Genomic DNA, 22462 nt, shown 5'->3' with positions numbered 1-22462 from the left:
TCAACATAATTTTGCAACATTCTTTTGATATTTAGCAAAAAATATTAATAATAAATTTATTTTTAATTTGCTTTCAGCACTCTTTGAGAATGGAGCACAAAAATTCCAGATGGTTTGGCAAGTCATCGATTTTGTTGTGAAAATGTATTTTCTAATTTTTTGATTTTTATTTGTGAAATATAACCTTTTTCGTCACGCAATTGGTCATGTTAGCTTATTTCTGTTTCACAGCCGATGATAGAGCCAGGATTCAAAATTGTACTTTGAATCCGCGCATGATTCTACGAACATCAGTTCAGCCTGGTCCGCTATATTACGCATTAAAAAGTTCCATAACAGTAACTACTGATATTACCAGCAATTACCATTAATCCGCCGTTAAGGCTGAGGAAAACTTAATCATTGCTAGTGATGATCGCCGTGCATGTGCAGTGATTAGTGAATTGTGATCCATCCATCTGAAAATTATCGAAATGCGGGCCCCACTTACATGAAGATGATCAAACCTGCCGGTAAGTACGATCTTGTGTGTTACTCTCGTTTGGTTTGGTGCAGCTCGATCGTATTGGGATCACAAGTTTCATAAGGCAGACAGAGAATATAACTTTAAATAAATAAAAAAATCTGATTCCGTATGCGTTCTATCGCGCACGATATATAACTAGAAAATTATTTTTTATTTGGAAAAAATAAATGTTTTTATTTTTTTATAATTATTTCTACCGGCAGATATTTTCGACTGTACAAGTAAATATGAATATTTAAATAAAAAAGTATTTTTTCTCGCGTTTTTACTTCAATTCCACATATTTATCACTAACATTACAAATAAAATCTTATGTGTCTTAATCATCGATGTAGGGACTTATCAAATACTACGGCTTTAATATAAATACATCCTATTGTCAAGGCCCCGTTTATTATAGAAGAATAGTCTTTGTCATTGGTATGCTCCATGATAACGAGCTTACGAGCTCTGCCCAATAATACTATTGATAATTCAGAAGCACATTTCCGAAGTTTATCTGTTCAGTGGAGCAAAGGTCTTTTTTTGGCTTTGAAATGAGAATTTGCTTAGTTCCTACCGGAATGTCATTAGTCCAGTTCCTACCTATCCCTAACAATCACTTTACTGGAATAGTACAGGGTTTTCCAATAAGAGGTGTTATTTTGAATAGCCCGCTATTTCGGTAGATGTTACTTTTGAAGCTGTCATTTTTTGACATTTGACATGTAAAAAGTACACCATTAGTAAAAAATGGAACGATACACGCTTCAACAACGCATTGAAATTATTAAAATTCACTTGAGTGAATCAAATGTAAATCATCTTGAGTGATGAGGCCCATTTCCACCTCGGTGGCTTCGTCAACAAGCAAAATTGTCGCATCTGGGGCTCGGAAAACCCAAGACTTATTGTTGAAAAGCCTTTCTATCCTCAACGTGAGACTGTTTGGTGCGGTTTATGGTCCGGCGGAGTCATTGGACCTTACTTTTTTGAAAATGAGGCTGGAGCAACAGTTACGGTGAATGGATTGCGCTATTGAGAGATGATTAATGATTTTTTATGGCCGGAATTGGATTGTATTGATCTGGACAACGTTTACTTTCAACAAGACGGCGCTAAGTGCCACACAAGCAACAAAACCATTGATCTTTTACGATTGAATATCAAAATAACACCTCACATTGGAAAACCCATTAGAAATTTAGAACACAAGCAAGAAAACAGTGCAAATTCGAGTGCATTTGTTTTGAATTGGATTGGGACCACCTTAAAAGCAAGTTATTTATGTTTTTCGTGTACGCAATTTCGTTGAATAGTAAATAAAGGAAGTTGACTATCTTCAAAGTGCATGTATCATTTTAAGTACTGATTCGTTTAGTTGTGGCAATAATTACCTCGAGGTATAGCGGTGGAACTCACTAAATTGTGATTGTGTTGTTTGATCCTTCGCAGAATACCGTTGTACGTCATCCCGTTTTACTTCCTTCCATACATTGTTCATTCCTACACGTATTATCACCCGATTCCAGCAAACACCAATTCGTTTCGTCTCGTTTAAATTGTTAACAGAGCACTTTCATGTTCATGCGATTCGTAAGCCGTAAACCTCTCTAGTAAATTCCAAGCCATCAAGTTCCATTAATTAAATTATTTTGAATAGACTGCGCTGGTTGGTTGGCTGCTGTGTTTACGCAATGCCAGGTGTTAGCTACGATTATGACGGGTAGAATTAATCATCCTGTCTGAAGATGTCGACCAGAGTGAAATCGGTCCAACGTCATTAATAATGCTGATATTTGAAATTATCCAACTGGAAAATAGGAAACATGTTACCAAAGATATACATGCCGCATGTTGGCATGTGCTTTTTTGTATATTAAATAACGTGACCAATACATTAAAAACTCCCATTACCATCATTTTAAGAGGAAAATACCAGGGTCTTTTTTAAGAGAAGAAGGAGTAAACATGGGTTTTGAAGAGACCTATGTTCTAGGAGCGAGGAATCACAGAGGCCGAAACGATAAATTGTTCCACAGCCGAGCTGTTGAAATCATGAACGAGTCGTAAAAGCGACCCATTTACATGTGACAAATTTTAATCGTGTTCATATGTTGGGCGCGCGTTTCGCGTGTTTTCCGACTGTCCTCCACTATGACGCAAGTTCCTCGGAGCATCTTCCATTGTAATACCGGTAGAACGTGGACAGCATACCTAAGACGCCTGTGCTCTAAAGATTGCACACCATTTGTTAAATTTCATTTTTTTACTGTACTACAGAACATTCATTTCAGTTACAGCACAATTTTACCTCATATCAGCATTTGGGTAAGTTACTCTTCAAAAATTGTTTTAGGTCATTTAGAGAACAGTCACTCACATCCAAATTCTTTGCTAGTTCGTTCAACAGCACCACTCCCCTCGTCATGATATGCTTTGCCAGGACGTCGGTTTTGCCTTTTGGTACTCTGAATAAGTCATGGTATCGACTTCGGCTGCAGTGGTCTGGTACATATAAATCAGCATGCCAAGAGGAATGGGCTATCAATAAAATTGTTCCAAATTTTGAAAGATATAAGGGAACGATAAGGGAATCTATCAAACGGACCGCTCGTTTCTGCACGAGTCAGGGGTTTTTAGGTATTTTGGAGCTCCAGACCAGAGGTGACTGTCAAATTCAATAGTAAGGCGCACTTGCGATTTGTACAGGGTCAGCAGTTGTGCACCATTATTTCTTATTTAGTGATGGATGAATTAGGTGGGAAAGGAATTGAACCCACGACGCCGACGCCTTGGTAGAAACAACGTATTTCTCAACTGAACCAATATCTGCTCGAGTATTGATATTGAGTAAGTATATCTTTTAAATATGTTTTCTTTTATTGATTTTACTATTAAGTATTCGGGGTCAACGAGCGGGCATTCGTGGTCAACGAATGCCCGCTCCATTCATTCCCCGGCGGGATTGATGAGGTTCACACGGCGACGCCTGAGAGCCTAGACTGGCTCGCAGACCTAGATGTTTCCCTCTGACCCTCCCACCATACGAAAGAAGAAGAACTATTTCAATGGATAATTTGCTTTCGTTTTAAATCTGTTTCTCCTAAAACTATTATAAAACTAGCTGACGTGTACCCGGCGTTGGTCGGATGTATAAATGGTTTAGGTAGAGTTTTATGGTTGTTTATTCTGATGCATCTGAAAACTGAGTGCATTTTTAAGGTGAACATAATATTATTGTAAATGAAAAAGTTTACTTTAAATATATGTATCACTTTATCGTGCTATATCTTCCTCGAGCATCCCTGGCTTCTTCAACCAATCACTTCCACTTGATACATTCTCATTACAACCCTTTCTTCGTTCAACTCTCTCTCTCTGGTTTCAATCCTGGGATTGGTTTGCAGCAATTTTATCTAATCTCCTCTTCCATTCTTCCCTGTCTTGTGCGGCTCTTTTGACTTGTGCATATGATAAGCAGCGCACGTCCACTAGCAGGTCCTCCGAGTACTCTCGGCGTGGGCGTCCCCTAGAGTTGGTCCCCTCGGTCATACCCTCCATTATGACATGCAAGAGGCCTTCTTGTCGTATAACATGGCCGATCCATCTTGCACGCCTTTCGGACAAGGTCCTGAGCAGGTGCCTTCCTCCTTCGATTCTTTGGAGGACCTCCTCATTTGTAACATGGTCTCTCCAGGAAATTCTCAACAGTCTTCTATAGGACCACATCTCAAAAGCCTCTAGTCTCCGTTTATCTCTTTCGGATAGGCACCATGTTTCGCAGCCGTACATCAAGATACTCCATACATAGGTCTTGATGAGGAGTATTCTCAGTTATTCGTTCAACATGCAAGCTTAATTTTACTTTTTTTTCTCATTTGATCGTGCCATGTCTTCCTCGGGCGTCCCCGACTGTATCCACCATTCGCTTACACGTCACACGTTCTCCTTACACCCTTTATTCGTTCATAACGCACGCCACATTTTATCACACACAAGCATTTGTTTCACTAGGTCGTGCGATATTTTCCTCATTAACCCTTTCAGCCCCAGTGTTAAATCAAATTAACATGAACTTTGTGATTTTTTTATCCTTACTGTTGCGATTTAGAAAAGCCATGTTTTCGTTTTCTTATAGTTTGTAGTCTTTTCTGTGGCGTCTATTTTTTCCGCTGGGTTGAAACCCTTATTCCCGGCACAAAAACGAAAAATATTTTGACATCTGCTGATTGTGAGTTTCATCGAATTTCTGCCGTCATTGATTACTTAATTTAAGGTGAGATATCAATATTTTATACTCAAATTAAAAATATTTTAACGCATTAAGATGTGTTCTATAATAATAACATCAGTTCAATTCACTGATCACAGTCATTTCCCAGAATATTGTAAATGAATTTCAATGTTCATTCAAATTAACACTGGTAGTGAAGGACATGTTTTCGACTAGTATGGCGAATTTTTAAAGATTTATTATTCTATATTATTTCTTTATTTATGAATGAATTTAAGCCAAAATGTTATTTGTTTGTACCTTAGAGATTATCACTACATTGTCAGTGTGCATTTTTGACATGAACAGTTATTTGTATTACTTTTGTGTTATGTTTATTTTACGTTACTATTTAAAAAATACCCTCTGACGCCCAATGTTAATCCAAATTAACATAGAAAAATTTCAAAAAAAAAAAAAATTAAATGCCAAAAATTTTCAAATAATTTTCTGAGGTATTATCAAGCATTACATATTTTATATGTGTTGAAACAATAATGCGGGTGTGAAAGGGTTAAGTACTTTTCGAATTTTGCCAGCTCAAACTTACGTGCATGTTTAGATTGAATTCTTAAAATGACCTATATTTTATAATTTAAAACATATAAATAAATATAGTAGCTCATAATCATAATAGATATTTGATATACCGTTTGAACAAAAAAATAACTATTCATTTTGGTTGTGGTCTTTTGGCGTCAAATTTAAGTTGTATGAAAAAGGCCGCGTAGCCGTTCCTGATGTTTTTTCGTGCCTAGCTTTTCAACAGCCATTTCGATGATTTACACCACGGTATGCACTGCATACATTCTGTACCTAACATGGATTAAAGTACATTTTATTCTATGGTGCCTATCAGTAATAAAGATAATATAAATCAACCCTAAGTTTCTGTCTTTTAAAACTTAAAATTAAAAAAAAAAAAAACGGTTTGACTTGGGATTGTACCTTCCTTTCCAGGGACTGAAGTCAAACACGCTAACAATATAGCCAACTGAATAAATACATTTATCTAGTTAGTTCCTTATGTTTTTTTCTTTTTCTGAATGAACGTGTTACAAACGTTTTAGTGTGATTTTTAAAGACATTTGAATTTCTCTTATTTTTCGGAAATTTATTTATTATTCATTAACGCCCTATCGGGCTTTTACAGAGGAAATTGACAAGTTATGTATGCAAGTGTAACATAATACTTGGTAATAGCATAACTATATACAAAAATAAAATCAAATGATAATACTAAAATTAACATCAAATCCAAATAATAAAACCTGATATTGTAAATAAAGCAAAGTTTCAAATATAAAGTCTCGTATGTACATTGTACTTTCGTATATTATGTATACAATTATTCATGTTTGTTGCAAACCAGTAAGACTGAAAACAAGAAAATAATTAACTCGCAAGGTACTATAAAACAGAAGTTTAAAAAAAAGAAGAAAAATAATGTCTGTTGTATCTACAGAGGAAAAAAAATCTAAAATAAATGAACGTACATGCATACAGTTATTAATATGCGTCTAAAAAACAAATAAACTAAGGATTATGTGATTTAAATGTTGGAACATATAAAGAGAGGACTTTTTTTAAAGCTAATAAATAATACAAGTTATTAACTAGCAAATTCTGAAATTAGTTGCCTTTTGAAATAAGTGGGTTCCATGATAACTCAACACACTTTTAAAAAGTGATATAAAGTTATTAGACAAGATGAATTTTTTTTTAACCTAACCTAACCTACCCTACTTAACCCAGTTAATAAAGTTTTTGTTTCATCACTTTCCATGACTTTATATAACTTTTTAAAGATGTGATGAATTATCATTTTGATGATTTATCCGGTCACCGTCTAAGTGAAAGGAATAAATTAAATGCATCAATTAAGTTGTTAAGCGCCCTTAAGGTGATTTTTTCACGAAAACGGCGCTATACAAATAATCCAATCATTATTATTAAATATATCAATAAGTTCACAGTGTTTGTTTGATGAATTCTTGAAATTAGTGAATAAATAGAGTAGTTAGTATTGAGGTTATTGCTACATTTAAAAGTGTCTTTACTTCGAGTTTGTCTGGCAGGTACATTCATATAAATTAATTCCAATAAAACAGGGCTGTCCATTAGAGATTTGATAATTTTTAATAAAAATAATATAACAGTTAAAACTCTTCTATCTGATAGTTTGAGAAGTCTGGTTTCGGTACGTAAGTTATTATAATTTATAAATTCGATGGAAATATTCATGATAAAATTGATGTACATAAGGAATTTATTTTGTACCTTTTCTAAAGCAATGGAAAAAGTTAAACAGCAGACTCTCGTGAAATAAGACACCGAGATCTCGAATCTGTGAAACTCGAAGAAGATTAGCGCCATTAATTAAATAAGACAAATAAGGAGGATTTTAACTTTTGCAAAAAACTAATAATCTGGCATTTACTAATATTTAGTTACAAATCATTTTCTGAACACCAAGCAAATAGTTTATTCAGGTTCAACTGCAAAATAGCGCAATCATTATCATCTTTATTTATTCTGTAGATCTTTAGATCATCGGAAAATAACAGAACTTTGGTTTAAACTTGCTAAGAATATTACTTTAATATGTCATTGATGTACAAACAAAATAACATTGGGCCCAAATGAGATCCTTGCGGTACTCCGCTTGATGTCGCAAATTTGTAAGAATGAATTAATCCAAACTGCAAAATAGCGCGATCATTATCATCTTTAATTATTCTGTAGATCTTCAGATCATCGGCAAATAACAGAATTTTGACATTGCTAAAAATATTTACCATGTCATTGATGAACAAACAAAATATTTCCGCTTCCAATATTTAAATGAATTTAAATCTTGGAAGCGGAAATGAAACCTTTTCCCGTCATTCGAATGAACTGAAATTTTTGTGAAATTGGATGTCATGACATCAGATGATAGTTAACTCCGATCCCTGGAAAGGAAGGTTCAATACTAAGACAAACCAAAAAAATATTAATTATTGATGATTTTTAATAAAATCAATAAGCACTGCGAAGCCATTTAAAGCAACATTTAGATTTTAAATGAGAATCTCCCCCAGTGTGATTCTGGAAGTATCAACCACTCATTGAAGCGCCTAAAAAACAAGCACACAACCCCTATGAAAAAAAAACAATCTTCCTTTGTTCAACCCCAACTTCCATCGTTATACCTAAACAATTTGATGGATGGCCACTTCATATCAATTTCCTAAACAATCTGGCCGGGGTCGCCTTGTGATATTTTAATTATAAGCGGTCATAAATCACAAGGTTTTGTTACATTTCTTGCGCGTTCTATCCGCTAAGTTGGCCACATGTCGATCTTTATTTTCTTACCGCAAGTTCAGGTCCCTTGGACAGTTTGCATAGGGTGATAAATTCGCTTGTCTGAGGAAAATATACGGAAAAGCAATCTATCTAGGACGTAGAAAAAATGAAGTATTCTGGTGAAATCTTAAATCTTTAATTGAGTTATCTGACAATATTATTTTTTAATGATAAGCTAATATCACAACAGATAACAAATTATTATAAGCTGTACCGGACAGCAGATGTATGTACCTAATAATTTATAAATAATTTAGAAAATGAATATTCCTTTAAGGCTTATCTCGCACGATGAGTCATCTTTTTAAGAATTTGAAGCACCGTGCACGTGTCATATTGCTAGTTCAAGGATGAATTACTCGCACAAAAAACTGTGGGATCTTAGTAATTAATTCTCGGCGCTGTGACGCCTTATCATATTTCTGTTTAGATATAAGAATAATTGCTCAACATTAACACGTGTAGAAATTGTTGAAGTCAAACCCAATAAATACGCAAACAACTGGCCCAACCAGTCAGTTGTCCGACGACATTCGCGAAGTTGTGTTTCATTGCAAATCCTTACCCAAGGTACCCCCGAGAGGAAATCGGCATTTTACAGTTGATGTCACTGGCGTAGGTGTCCAGTACATCTAAAATAATAAATAATATTTGACAAGTCCAAGTATTTCACCTAAAAAATGTATACAATTTGTATCAACGCCATCTAGTGAGAGATTTAGCACTTACAATGCCTTTCTCATATAAAAATAAAGTTGGTTGTTCTCAGGTGAAAAAATGTAAAAAGCAGTAATTGTTGAATGAAACACTAGCATATATTGAATATTTTCTCGGGTAAGAAATAAGCCCCCATAGCTCAGTGGTCAGAGCTTTCGACCGGAAATCGAATGGACACGGGTTCGAGTCCCGTTGGCGTCATGTATTTTTTATCAGGAGATTTTTTCAATGTGGATGAGTGTTTCAGGCGAACAATTATTGCTTATAAAAATAATTGTTATCCTTTGTGCTATGCATAAATAAAATCTTGTCTTTAAAACATTAATTTATCAAAAAAAAAAATAATAATAAATAAGTGTGTTGTTAGTATTTATATACAAATTAAAAAATAAAATGTTCCCAGATTATATGTTGAAAAGTTGTACTATTAATAGTATAGTCCATGGTTATCCTACGAGAAACTGCAACGATTATAGGCTACAACAAATTTATCGGCAACACAAAGCAATATTTATTATAAAGGTTTCAAAATTTCAATGAACTTCCTTTAAATGTTAAGGAAGCCAAAAGTCTTTCAGCAGTTTTTCGTGACTTGTGTCTCAATTTTGTGAAGTTCAAATATTAGTCCGTAGGTAATGGAATATTTTTATAGTAGTTTTTGAATAGATGTGCACTAGACAAAAAATAATAAAAATTTACAAATCGCCTTCATCAATGTACCGCTGCTGGGAACATCATCTTATAAATGTCGTCTTCAAGACTTGATGCATGAAACGGCATGATGTACCGAATAAAAAAAAATAAACCCCATTTCAAAACTGCACTGTCTGTTTTACTGCACCCTGTATTTGTTCAAATGATGGCGCTGTTTTGTAAGCTAACAAAACCGCTTTCAGATTAACAAACATATGAGTATTATCTGTCTCCAAGCGTCAGGAAGCTTTTTTCTGAAAGGGGACGGATTCTAGTGAAAGAGCCACTTGCTGGAATGAAGCTAGAAAAAGACGTCTTCACGGAGTAAAGAATAACGAAAACAGTTTTTGCCCAGCGACAGTTCTCTCAGATCCCTCCCAAAATGTTCAAGTCGCTATGTATTGACAATAGAAAATCGAGAACTGATTATATTTTTACCATCTGTCTTCAGAATTGGTTATGTGTAGAGACACCCATTCATAGCATTAAAGAATTAAAGCGGTAAATGGTGTTTTCAGCGATAATAAAAAAGATTTTTAGTCACTATAATCTTGTATTGACAGATCGTAGAACGAACATGACACACTCTACTGTAGAAAGATGTGCCATGTTGAGTTTCAATCAATAATACAATAAACATGTTTCAAGTGATTTTGCTAATTTAACTGTTTTTCCCCTCTTGCCGACTCCCATTCCGTTTTCCTATTTAGCTTTAAACGCTATGAAAACGCAAAAAAACTAAAAAAAGCTATTTTTTCAATAATTAATGCTACATTTCTTAAAAATTAAAGCTAAGAATGGGTGTCTCTAGTTAATGTGAAAGGAACTATTTTGAAGAAAACCTTTCATCGTTAAAATGGCCAAATATTGCTCTTATTACCTCCATGTTCGACTAGCAATCCGGAGGTTTAGGGTTCAAATCCCGGCGTGCGTAAGAAAATTTTATTTAATTAATTTGTTATATTTCACAATTTATTTATTTAAAATATTGGTTCTATCAAAAGATTGCCAAAAAAATCTCACTGTTGGGAAGAATAAAAAGATTCCTTAACACAGTTTCCAGTAAAAATGTGTACAACGCAATTATTGTACCACACATAAATTACTGTAGCAGCATCCTATTCTTATCCAACGACGGTTTTATGAAACAAATGACAATTCTACAAAATAGAGCAATGAGAACCATATTGAAGAAAAATAGATACACAAAAATTAAGAACATGTTGAAGGAGTTAAATATCTTGTCATTTAAACAAATTATTTACTTTAATACCATATTTTTAATCTACAAGATAATCAATGACCATACTTCATAAGCCATAGTGAATTCCTAAGAAAAATTGATAAACTACAGAACAAACACACACATGAGACGAGGAAAAGAAATGAATTGAGACTCCACTTCAGGAAAAAAACACAGAGTCAAAAGTCATTGATGTACGGAGAGTTGAAGATATTTGGAGAGCTATCAGAAGAAATAAAATCAGAAGAAAACATAAAAATATTTAAAATTAAATTACGAAAATATGTGATTGATTCATTTTAAATGTGTAACTATAATTATATGTATATAAGGATTATATTAGGAAAAAGATAACTATGTACCTACTTAAAATACCGCAATAAACAATAAACAATAAAATAAACATTGAAGACAACAATTTGAGGTTTTACTCAATAAAGTTATTCCGAAAAATAAATAAATAAAATAAACAATGATAACTCAACACAATGACAATTCAACGTCATTAAAAGCGATGAAAAAAACTAACCTATCAATCTAATCTACGTAATCTAATTAACCAAATTTTTATTTGATCACTTTTCATGACTTCATATCACTTTTAAAGGTGTGTTGAGTTGGCATTTTGAGGAGTTATCCGGTCACCAAACTAATACTGCGGCACGTTCCTAAGCGGAAGATACTCTCAGTATCGCCCTGGTATAAAACATTAAATGGCTCTATCAGCGTTTAGTGACCAGTTCAGAATAGCCAGATATTTCCCCACCTTGATCTACCCATCTCCTTTCCCTCCCCGCTACCTTCAGCCTCACAACAATGGATCTGGAACTGAGCAGTTCCAGACGGTTGGGAGCAATTAGCACTCTTGTGTGGTATTCACATTTAATTTTTGCTAATTAAAAAAAAAACAATAATCTATATTTTTCTTTGATTATGAGATTTGAACTGAATACCTCGAGTCCATGGCTAATTTTACCATTAGTTCAACAATTTAATGAGATATCTTATGTGGCCTGTGTTTGGTAGAAATACACTTATGCAAATCTAAAGCAGGGCTTCTGAACCGTTGCTCTACAGAACTTACATCCCGCGAACTGGTTATAAGTTTTCCACAACACTAGGACGGCGGCATACTGAAAGTTCACATTACACCTTCTAGTTGGGAAACTGCGTATTAGAGAACTTTAGTTAAATGCACTTTGCCTTCCAAATGCATACGAGACACAGCCGGCATTTTCAATGGAACTGCGCTTAGAGACTAATGCCTGCTTTACACAATACTATTTTTCGGTTCCATGATAACTCAACACAGTGAAAATTCAACACACCTTTAAAAAGTGATATAAAGTCAATAGAAACGATGAGAAAAAAATTAAATCTTATCTAACCTAACCTACTTAACCCAGTTAATAAAGTTTTTTTTTTCATCACTCTCCATGACTTTATATAACTTTTTAAAGATGTGATGAATTATCATTTTGATGATTTATCCGGTCACCCTATTTTTCATACCGATCCCCATATTCTGACCACGGAGAAAACTTATTGATATGAAATACTGTTACAGAAAGTTGGCTAAAAATAATGAGGTAGCGCAACACGGCAAAATACCCGAAAAATAAATCACTGTAATACTTTTCGCCGTGAAAATCTCTAATCATATCCCGCGTAGATATTCTTTACTATAAAAGATTAACAGTATGTATGTAAAGTTCTCGTGAATGATTTCCTCGAAACAAAATGTCGAATAATAAAACATAAAAAACAATATTACACTTTCAAAATCATTAATACATACATATTGTAGCATATTTTTATTTATATTAAAAAATAAAACTGAATAACATTTTCTCGAAATATAGTAAGACAATGACAGATATCAAATAATGTCCGTCATCTACTCTGACAAAAAAATGTCAAATCATGAGTTTCTTTAGAATTAAAAACCCTATCAAATATAGTTACTCTTTTAACAATCACAGTTTATTGTCAGTACCTGTAATAAGGGACCTTGGAATAACCTTCGACTCTAAACTACTATTTACCAATCACATTGATATAATAACGGGTAAAGCAATGAAAATTCTGGGCTTCATTGTAAGAATTTGTAAAGATTTTAAAAATATCCAAACATTTAAAATACTATATACAACTCTGGTTAGGAGTCATTTAGAATACAATTCCCCCATATGGAACCCTTTCTACAAAAGCCATGCAAACTCCATTGAAAGAATCCAACGCAAACTTCTCAGATCAATTAATTTCAAATTAGGTATTCCTGCGGTTGACATAAACTATGAATCTTTATTACAAAAAATGAGACTCTTATCGTTAAAAGATAGAAGAATACTCAATGATCTTATTTTCTTATTTAAAATAAACAATAACTGGTTTGACTCCCCTGAATTGGTCTCATTAATAAATTACCATGTACCTAGTAGACCGACTCGACTCAAAACACCTTTTCACTGTGACAATACTATGACGAACGCAGAACAAAACTCAACCATCAATCGCTTGCATATTTTAGGCAATGAATATGCTAATATTGATCACGCTGCCGGTAATCTGTCTTCATACAAAAGATGCGTTAAACTAAATTTGTTTGCTAGTACCACGTAAATACATCATGTAAATATAATATGCCTACCAGTACTTCTAAAACTATTAATGCACTTGAAATCATAAGTACTTGTAAAATTTATCATATCGGTTAACATAATCCAGGATTTATTACTTTTTATATTTAAATCATTGTCGGTACCTTGAGATAGCTATCTTATTGGTACATTTTATTGTTTTATTTCAATCTTTAAATTTTTATTTTTATTTATACTTTTTCCTAATAAATTATGGTTTGTACTTTAATACTTTATATTTTAAACTATTCACTTTACAATTTACTTTTATACATTATAGTTTTTATACACTACTTATTACCTTACTTTTTACCTATTTTCTTAAATTTTACTAACATTATACTGTTATTCTTCATGTTGTTGTACTATTATAAGTATGTCAATTATGTTAATGGCACGTGTTGTGCCGTATATGTGTAAATAAATAAATAAATCTAAAACTTTACGAAAATTGTTACCAAGATTGACAACACTCACTGTACCAACTACCCAAAAAGAACACATCCTTTTGTTCACCCTTAATCTCTGGGAATAGACAAATTTGGTGAAAAAAAGGTTGGTGTAAAGCGGTCATTAGAGTAGTAAGATGTGGATTTGGATGCAGCAAGAACAATTGGTTACCTTGTCAATGCATCGAACGCTGAACTTCTGAACATGAAATTACTTTAATAATATGGGTTTTTGTTTAAACCGAACGTCTCAAAGCTAGACAGGCGTTTAAGGTCGGGTTAGTGGAAAAAAGTTAATCATAATCGCTGCGGATGCGTATACCAGCAGAATTAGTTATCTATCAGAATTGGCTGATCTTTAAGTATTAGTTAGCTTCAAGAATTGGCTGATCCTTGAGTATTAGATCTTTAAGCTTCAATAATTGGCTGATTCTTAAGTATTAGTTAGCTTTCAGAATCGGCTGCTTCCTAAGTATTTTTTTACACTAACACCACTTAGGAGGCCGTAAGGAAAATAATTTCTCTAAGGGTCCATGTCATCTTTGGGTATGCTTTGTGGGGGATCTTTTTTAAGGAAAAGAAGGAGAGGGAGTTCTGGTAACGACAAAGGTATGAGGGTTGGATAGGAATCTAACAATCTAACAAAAAACATGGCACATGACTCTGATAGCTCTGTCTGTCAGTGAAAGCAATAAGCATGGCCCCGACAGCCAAACTGACATGCATGTCCGCATGTATTGCAGATATTGTTCAAGATAAGACAGAAGAACTAGAGTTAGAATTTTTGGACCTTAAGAATGATATTTTGCTACAATCCTTAATATCAGAGGACTTTTGGAATACAGTAGACAGAGAAAAGTTCACATTTTTGAAAAGAGCGGCATATAAAATTGAATAATTTTTCGGTTCGACATATTAATGCGAATCATTGTTATCAAACGTGAAATTAATAAAATCAAGATATAGATCTCGACTCACCAATGAGCATCTTTATGATTGTTGGCTAACAGGATTATCGTCATACTGTACTAATTATGAGGTACTGGCCAATGATATGCAATGCCAAAGATCACATTGACATATTGATATTATATTTTTTTGTAAAATGTTTTCTTTGTGTTTGTGTTTTTTGTTTACGTTTTGTAAATGCATTTCTCTGTATGTACGCATTTTTAATGGTAATTTTACTATTTTTAAATATTTTTGTTTATTATTTATTAATTGACTATGAATGTAAGAAAATAAATTAAGGGAAAAGTTTGGGAACCCCTGGTCTAGATTAACGACCATTAGTCTACACTAACGCTTCCTCAAAATCGTATAAGCTAATAATAGCATTACGAGTTCTGAGACATAACCGAAGATTTTTAAACCATAATACATATAAATCTTAATATTGTTAGCATTTGCTAAAAACTTCAATCCTTTTGATTCTAGACTCAAATATTGCTAGTAGAAATTCTGCTATTTGTGACTACCTCCAATTGTAAAAGAGTCACTAAACATAAGGGAAGCACTTCCTGACTTGAATCAACTCTTCTAAATCCCTATACACGGTACCCGGAAACTCGTGGTACAAGAGGGGAACTGGTTATCCAGCATGGTCGATCGCTAACGTACAAACAACAATTCACGTCGAATAAATTAAGAATACTTAGTAATTGTGAATCTCTGTTCGTTTGCGATCTGCAGTTATATCCAGGAAAAATAAAAAGTTACCGACATTATCGATAAACCCCTTATCGATCGACTGTGTTAGATGCCTCGATTGTCGACGAAGTCATTGACAATTGAACAATGAGTGGTTCGACCAACTCATTGTTCGAGTGGAACTTTTGACGTTTGGCTTATGTAAGTATGTCCCTTTGACTTGACTGTGTTAGATGCCTCGATTCTCGACAAAGTCATTGACAATTGAACAATGAGTGGTTCGACCAACTCGTTGTTCGAGTGGAACTTTTGACGTTTGGCTTATGTAAGTATGTACCTTCGAATTGACTCAAGAATGAGAATGTCGAGCAATTTATGTACTTTTGACGGCGATTGCGAGCGGCGCTGATTGGAAAATGAAAAAAAAATTAAGTAGTCATGCGTTTTCATTTTTTATTACGGTGAGATATATTATTTAAACAATGTGAGAAAGAGAGAATACCATTCTTTGTATTTTCATTTAAAAGTTTATAATAGATGCTCCCGAAATTAGGAAATAATTCTACAAAACAACACACAAAATTTGAAAAATATTTATCAAGATTTGCAGATTTGTTTGTATTTAAACATTATAAAATTAAAATTAAAATTAAAATTAAAGTGACAGTAACTTTTTCTGATTCAATATGATTTTTAGTTTATGAAAAGTTTCAATAAAAAAAAAGTTTTAAGCGACACTATATATTACATTTTTGATTAAAATTTTTGTATTTTGAATTGCATCCGTCGATTTGTAATATCGGCTTTCAAAAATAGTGTTTTATTTTGAAATACGTCCAAAAACAACGAATCTATTTGAATGTGAGTGTGAAAATGGGAATGACAACGTGATATTACTTTTTCGTGGCAGCACACATGGAACCACTCTCTCCAATAAAGACTCCATTGGAATGCTTGGAGTAAGTACTCGTATATCAGACTGGCTCAAGTATCGGAGCTCTATAGAAGCCCAAGTAAATCTGGCTTCCAAGAAACTGGGTGTCTTGTATAGCAACCCGCTGCTAACCTTATACAAATCTCAAGTACGCCGAACAATTGAATTTGGGAGTCACCTCTAGACTGGAGTCCCACAAAACTTGATAAACCTGCTTGGTTCTGTGGAAAAGGAGGGCGGTCCGTCTGAATGACAATCCATTGTTAACAGACCGATTGCCATCTCTAGTGAACCGACGCAATGGGGGCATGCTGTGTCTGTTCTGCGGGTATTTTAATGCAACCTGCTCTAAATAGCTAGCAGCATCGATCTCCGGTGCACCGGTGTACGTGCGTGAAACTCGACGTACACGAATGGAACACCCGTTTACTGTTGATGTTGGCTTCATAAGACAGCTTGTATGTGGAACGAGTTACCGGCATCTGTTTTTCCTCCTTCATATAATTTGGTTTTCTTCAAGATCACATTAATAAATCCCTTCCTATAACCTCTACCTTAACCCGCCTAGCGACGCTGCCCAACCGGGTGGTGATTTGTCAACTATAACTGTACAGACAGGGGCACTCTCACATAGAAATAAATAAAAAAGAGGGGTTATTTATTATTTATTATTAATTTTCTGGAAATCGACAGTTTATATTTATTTCAGTTTGTACAAAAGTATTCTATAGCCCAAATAAAACCAATTATGGATTTCCTCCTTGTGACTTTACCTCTACTGAGAAATAATATGAATTTAAAAATTTATACAAAACAAAAGATTATATAAAACGAAAAATATACAAAACAAAACATTAATCAATACGTTTATAGCCATGGAGAGAGGTTGTAGATATAAATAAAAATCATAATAGAAATATAAATAATAGAGCATTAACATTATTAACGAACCATCAGAGAAATATTATTTTATGGACCTCTGGTATTTGGTTCGCAACTGAAAATATCCACCTTGGATAATATGCTATTGTGATTATTGCATAATCTGTTCACGCAAGAATTCCGCTTAGAGTTCGTTTTGCATTGATCCACCCTGAACTGGACACAAGAGCGTGTTGAACGCGCAGGTACATTGAATTAAATCTTATTTAGCAGCTCTGGGCATTGAATATTATTATTAACTACTTTATTCAGGAATAGTGGCATCTTTATGATTCCTCCGTACAAAAATGTTATTATATTTATATTATTTATTTATATTTATCCATTTATTATTATTAGAATGATTTTAACACGTATCGGTTCCCATCTGCCATTACTTGTTTGAAAGCAACCGTGCCCAATGGGACGAAGGATTGGCGTTTAGTTCAAGCTAAAAGTTTCCTCCAAAAAATATTTTTCAAGCGAGTAAATTCACCTCCTGATATTTCCGGCAAGTGGGTACAAAACGAGGTGAAAAATTCTAATAAATTAGTAATGATAACACAGCCTGTAACAGCACATAACGGAAGAATTTTTATCCTGCGATACTTGGAGTGAAAATGATAGAAAACTTACTTACATAAAATATTGCTACTTTTTTATAAATCTGGTAAAATTATTCGTGTTCCTGTTAAGAACAAGATTTCAGGCCTTTAATTGACAGATTTCCTAACACACCATCAGTAAAACACGAATGAAAATTCTAATGCCGTCCAACAATCTATGAGTATATTCTTTTGGTTACTTTGGACATGTAAAAATCTGACCAAAAATCGCCATTTTTCTATGCCTCTGTTTTATTTTAAACGTCGTATGTTTAGACGTTGACATTATAACTTTGAAGCACTGTTTTATCGACAACGCAGAACGCGGTAAAATTAGAAGTTTAAAGTAATACATTTCCTTTACATATTTATCAAGAAAAGCGCAGCTGCATGAACACGTGTTATATATTCTAAATGGACTAATATTCTATTAGGAAATGGCTTGAGATCACGTTTTTAATAGAATTTTAATAAATCAGCTATCCTCATTTCTTTCCGTGTGCCATTTTGATATACCATTTATTTATTAATGAATTAACGGACTTCGTCCAACATATAACAAAGCGACACGAGATTTAGGACAATGTGCAATGCAAGAGTAAAGGATGGTATATAAAAGCAGAGAAAAACAGGGAAAACATAGGAAAATAGAAATGAAATAGAAGTGTCAAGTCAAGTCAAGATCTTGCTGAAACTAAAGTGATACAAAATATCCTCAATTGCATAGTAAATTTTTAAAAAATCATTCTGACTTATACCAAAAAAATTAAGGTCTTGACGTGAGTTGACATTTACTGGACAGTGGTGAATTATAAGCATAATTAGTAGAGTGTTGATTGAGGAAGAGCAGTTCTTTATTTCTGAGTCTACGAGTAGGTATATTGAATGTGATTAGTTCTAGTAATGTAGTAGGAGTCAATCAAATTGTTGATAATTTTAAAGAAACAAATGAGATCCCGTGATATATTTTTCCATTAAATATAAATTTTTATTTAAGAAATTGTTATTTATCTTTATTTTAAATGCATATATCGGAAATAAAATTTTATCTAGTTTCTAAAACAGTATTTGTTTTTACGGAAAATCCAGAAAATAAGATGTACATAGCTCATTTTAAGTACACAGAAAATATTGCAAACCGTACAAAAGTGATGAAAGTACTGCTCAACGATTCTTTTTTTGTATAACGACAGAGAACCAAATAATTTGCAAATTCTCCGAAACAATAATAATAATACTCAAGCGAAATGATTTTTAAAAATAACTAAATTGCGAAAGGGACTAAATTGGCTAAGATGCTGATCTTGAACGCGATATTTATATTCATAATATAATAAAAAACCTGTTACCAAAATACTTTTCCAACAAAATGATATAGGTACTACAAGGAAATTCACAGACAAGACACAAGGATGTCCAATGAAATAAGACCACCAAAAAAAAAAAACCAATTCGCAAAATATTTAACTCTACAAAGGGATGAAATACAGGGTTTTCCAATAAGAGGTGTTATTTTGATATGCAATTGTAAAAGATCAATGGTTTTGTTGGTTGTGTGGCATGTAACGTGTTGAAATTAAACGTTGTCCAGATCAATACCATCCAATTCCGGCCATAAAAAATCATTAATCATCTCTTGATAGCGCAATCCATTCACCGTAACTGTTGCTCCAGCCTCATTTTCGAAAAAGTAAGGTTCAATGACTTCGCCGGACCATAAACTTCACCAAACAGTCACACGTTGAGGATAGAAAGGTTTTTCAACCATAACTCTTGGGTTTTCCGAGCCCCAGATGTGACAATTTTGCTTGTTGATGAAGCCACCGAGGTGGAAATGGGCCTCATCACTCAAGATGATTTGCATTTGATTCACTCAAGTGAATTTTAATAATTTCAATGCGTTGTTGAAGCGTGTATCGTTTCATTTTTATTAATAGCGTAGTTTTCACTTGTCAAATGTGGAAAAATTACAGCTTCATAGGTAACAACTAAAAAAAATAGCAGGCTATTCAAAATAACACCTCTTATTGCAAAACCCTGTCTTATAAAAAACTAAAAAAATGATTTTAAAATATCATAAAGAATTTATCATTTAAAAAATCCACAATCTCGTCGTCACTTGGTGATTGACTTGATTCACAATTGTTTGTTATTGTTTACATGTTTACGCGCCTGTCTCGTCAATCTCTTATCAAATTACAATTTAAATTAATATATTACATTTCCTGTTACAATATTTCCCGTACAATACCCGTGAGTCAATTTGACGATGATAAGACAATGACATTCAGAGAAAAAAGAAATCTGCAATACCGACAATTTTCTAAAAAAATTTTGCAACACACATCACGCAACATATCTCGCGTCTTTACAGCACTCGGTTTTTGTCGATCCCTAACCGACCCGTGGGATGACTGCCTTAGGTGTATAAATAGCTAAAACATATTCAAATATATTGATTTATTTTACCACTCAATGTTTGAGTTAGTGATTATTTGATATTTTTTCACGGAGAATCTTAACAGTTGCATAGGTTAGGTCTGTTAGCCCCGCATAAACTAGATATTAGGAATACATTTCTACAGAATGTGGCAAATATGATTGATGGCATTTCCCTGATTATTCAACTTGTTTGACTTGGTTTTATTGATACTGACTAACCAACATTGGATATTATTTATTTGTTTATCGCACATAAGTTTCGTTCTAGAAAGTAATGGGAAGTTCGTGCTCGATAACAACGTTAGAGTTGTACAATTAGCGCAGTTGTTTTCTGTCGTGCCTAAAAAATAAAAATAAAAAAAAAACACTCAGATTTTGACGGTCTCCGTAGTCGAGGGGTTAAGGATCTTGACTAACAATCCGAAGGTCACGAAAATTTTTTTTAATTGATGAATTATTGTTATTTCAAAATGTATTCATTTAAAATAATAGGTGTAAGACCACCATTCAGAATTGAAACATTGCTGTAAATGGCTTTAGCCGTGTTTGGTAACCAGATCTGAATAGCTATGTACTCCCCCGCCTCGTTCAGCCTCAAAACATTCCCCAATCGGGGATGTCATAGTCTCACTGGCTCTAGACGGTTAGTAGCAGTTGGGACTCTTGCGGTATTCACATTGAAAAAATTTCATAAAACTGAACTAGAAGACAGCGGTTTCCAATCTGTTAAAGTTTTGTCACCTACTTTTAACCATAACAAATTCTCAAACAAAAATCGAATTAGAATTTTCGAAGATGAAATTGTTTCGTTCTTGTCCTATGACCAGGATATTCTTTTAATCAACCATGGTTGAAAATTTAAAATGTAGAAATAACTTCATGATTTATTTTTGGGCAGCTATGCCGTGTTGCGCTTCCTCCATCTTCAGCAAACGTTTTGAAAGACGTTACAGTGTCTATCATCAGGAGAGATATATATATATATTCCACCTTCCACCTATGATGTCCGAACAGCTCGGGAAGTTTTGAAGCAAAAAATTGACCACCACCTCGAGATGGTTCGTGCCTGGGGTAAGGCCAGCTTGGTCAGTTTCAACGTCTCAAAAACCCAAGCGTGTCTGATTTCGGCAAAGAGGGAGATCAATGACTGTCTGATGCAATTTGATGGGAGCACTCTCCCCAATAAAGACTCCATTGAAATGCTTGGAGTTACTATATCAGACCAGCTCAAGTATCGGGGATCCATAGAAGCCCGAGTAAATCAGGCCTCCAAAAAGTTGGGCGTCTTGTACAGGGCTAGGAGATTCTTCAACAGTGACCAGCTGCTGACCCTGTACAAGTCTCAAGTCCGCCCAACTATTGAATTTGGGAGCCACCTTTGGGCTGGTGCCCCAAAATACTTGATAAACCTGCTTGAATCTGTGCAAAGGAGAGCGATCCGTCTGATTGACAATCCGTTGTTAACAGACCGATTGCCTTCTCTAGTGCATAGACGCAATGTAGGCATGCTGTGTCTGTTCTACAGGTATTTCAATGGAGCCTACTCCAAGGAGCTAGCAGCATTGATTCCTGATGCACCGGTGCACGTGCGCGAAACTCGACGGACACGAACTGAACACCCGTTCACGGTTGACGTTGGCTTCATGAGAACGGGCCGTTTTTACGACTCGTTTTTGTGTAAGTCGGCTCGTATGTGGAACAAGCTACCGGCATCTGTTTTTCCTCCCTCCTATAATCCGAGCCTCTTCAAGGCCCGCATTAACAAATCCCTTCTTACAGCCCCTACCTTATTCCGCCTCACAACGCCGCCCAACCGGGTGGTGACATAGTTCCCCTGTCTGTACACTGCACAGGCAGGGACACTCTTGTGAGGTGTCACATAAAAAAAAATATATATATATATATATATATATATAGACTGTGGTGAAGTGTATGTAAAAGTGATACCGTATTGTGTCATTTTTCTTACGGCTTTTGTTGCTGTTATTGTTTTGTTACTGTTCGTGTGTAATTATACTAGATGAACATGGTATGTTG

Source organism: Hesperophylax consimilis, chromosome 25 (genome assembly GCF_061612785.1).
Source record: "Hesperophylax consimilis isolate HC1 chromosome 25, BYU_Hcon_1.0, whole genome shotgun sequence".
In the NCBI taxonomy this organism is placed as follows: Eukaryota; Metazoa; Arthropoda; class Insecta; order Trichoptera; family Limnephilidae; genus Hesperophylax; species Hesperophylax consimilis.
Note: the sequence above shows the minus strand (reverse complement) of the source record.